Raw genomic sequence first — 2,791 nt, 5'->3', positions numbered from 1 at the left:
ACTCTTAACGGAGGAGCTGTAGTGTGGCGAAGCACTAAGAAGAGGTACATCATCGACTCCACTATGGAGGCGGAGTACGTAGCACCCCACTTCGCTTTAGGATAAGTGGGAGATTGTTGGGGTTGATGCCCTAAAGTCTCATGTCCTGCAGTTTGTAAACAGTACATACGAACACCTATGATTGTTAATATATGATATTTATTTCACCTCTTGTTATTTTGCTCATTTACTTATTTTATTTGCTTTACCACAACCCAATAAACATAAAATCTCTGGTTATCTGTATGTGGCTCAAGTATGTATGTGGTGACATACAAGTGGATCATGTCTTGAGTGATAACCAAAATGGTCTGTAGTATATGGATATAGGAGGGAAATCTTATCCTGGTAATGCTACAGATGTGGCCCGCTTTGTAGAATGGTCAAAAGTGTTGTGACTTGTCACGGATGATCTGATCCTGATCATTCGTGTTGGGGACATGCGAACGGGGGCGTCCTATAGAAAGAGTTTGTATAAGACATGACCATGAAGTGTTAACGTCTCATTATATAACATCGTTCATGACAGAGACTTCACTTCACTAGGATGACCATAGGTAACATGACCTCAATCCTGAGTGAGTTGGGAACTTCTGTCATTGAGGGCGATCCTTTGATTTGTATGGGTGCGAGTGGCCAGTTCGCCGATTCAAACCTACCATTTTAGGATTTGTCTGATTTGGGAGCTGAGAACTTGGCTACACAAGATGGAATTCACTCCTTCCCCGAGGTAGGGGTAAGTAGATAGATAGTCCCTTAAGGGCTGATTTCAGAGCTTGAACGATGTGGCGCCACACACCTTCTCTTGGCCCGAGAGGTGTTCACACATAGTTGGACTATGTTGTATTGTTCATTAGAGGAATCAGTGGTACTTAAGGAGTGAGATGTAACTATAGGGGCAAAACGGTAAATTGGCCCAATTGTACTTACGAGCATCTATGAATGTTCATCATACTCATGATTGGTTATATCCAATGGACATAGAAATATATCTGTGGTAAGAAGAGTTCAGCTATTGGTCTTTAGAGGAATCACTGACAGTTAACAGATGGTGGATCTCGTGGCTAAAGTGTTTAGTCAGCTATTCACGTACCGCTGGAGCTTCGAGCCACAAATCCATTAAGTCCCTGGGTAGCTTGGATAAAGTTGAGAACCAGTATTTGGGTTAATTTGAAATGTTCAAATTAACAAGAGGAAGTTCGATTATATATGATATAATTGGACTGGTTAATATATATGATATAATTGGAAATATACGAGATACATTATTTTGGAGAAATTAGATATAATATCAAGTATCGGAGAAAATACTATAGTAGATATGTGATATCAAACTATAGAATATAAATATAATATGATTATATTTATTAACTAATTAATTGATTAATTACGTGATAATTAATTCCTTTTTCCACGTTCAGATTGGGTAGTGGGCAGCATCGGTTATGGTAATCGATGAGTTAAATAATGAAAAAAAAATCATCTTGCATCGTGCAATCAATAATCTATGATCGCCCGAAGAGAAAAGTGAAGTGCGCGTTGGGAAAGCACGTAGAACAGAAATATCATTTGATCAGGGAGATTGTGCATCGTAGTAATGTGATATTCACGAAGATCACATCGAAGCATAACGTTGCTAATCCCTTTACAAAGGCCCTCACGGCTAAAGTGTTCGAGCGTCACCATGAAAGTCTGGGTTTGCGAGACATGCGGCATCTTGTCTAGGGCAAGTGGGGGATGATACTGGGGTATGCCCTAGTTTATTGTATATTGTACATTTTTATATTGTATTGTACATTAGTCTCCCGAGTCATTAGGACAAGTGGGAGATTGTTGGGATTGATGTCTTAGTTCTCCTGGAGTCTCGTTGTTTTGTAAAGATACACATTGTTTAATGAATAAAAGAAGTACCCGGGGCTCATGGTGGTGGTCTCATCCCCGTTGCGACATTCCTGTTTGCGTTTATGTGCTGTTACAGTCGACGTTCCCGTCGGGCATTGGATCATCTCTTAAGAGGGTTTCCGCTACGTTGGAGTTCTGGAGTGTGAAAATGTCTTCAACTGGTACGAAATTCTTTCCCTTATGTTTATCATTGTTCTTAGCATGCCGATAATAGATTTATTTGCATGACTATATGTGACCAATATATATTGACATATTTCAGTCACGGTGAGATCGGAGCGATTCGAACGTGCTCATGGAATTCTCGATAATAGATCCTTCAACTACATGCTTGTGTATGGAGATAAGGATCTGATCCTTACAGATACACGGACTCTGACTTTCAAACCGATTGAGATTCTCGTAAATCGACATCGAGGTCAGTGTTTACTCTGAATGGTGGGGCTATAATCTGGCGAAGCATCAAGCAAGGATACATCGCGTACTCCACTATGGAAGTCGAATACGTAACAACTTGTGAAGTAGCTAAAGAGGCTGTTTGGCTGAGGAAGTTCCTTTTAGATTTGGAATTGTTCCAAATATGGATTTGCCTATCACTCTCTATTATGATAACAGCGGGGCTATGGTAAATTCGAAGGAGCCTCGGAGTCATCGTCGGGGTAAGCACGTAGAACAGAAATATCATTTGATCAGGGAGATTGTGCATTGTAGTAATGTGATATTCACGAAGATCACATCGAAGCATAACGTTGCTAATCCCTTTACAAAGGCCCTCACGGCTAAAGTGTTCGAGCGTCACCATGAAAGTCTGGGTTTGCGAGACATGCGGCATTTGTCTAGGGCAAGTGGG

The sequence above is a fragment of the Benincasa hispida genome, chromosome 9, assembly GCF_027475165.1.
Source record: "Benincasa hispida cultivar pf3 chromosome 9, pf3_genome.v1.1, whole genome shotgun sequence".
Classification (NCBI taxonomy): domain Eukaryota; kingdom Viridiplantae; phylum Streptophyta; class Magnoliopsida; order Cucurbitales; family Cucurbitaceae; genus Benincasa; species Benincasa hispida.
Note: the sequence above shows the minus strand (reverse complement) of the source record.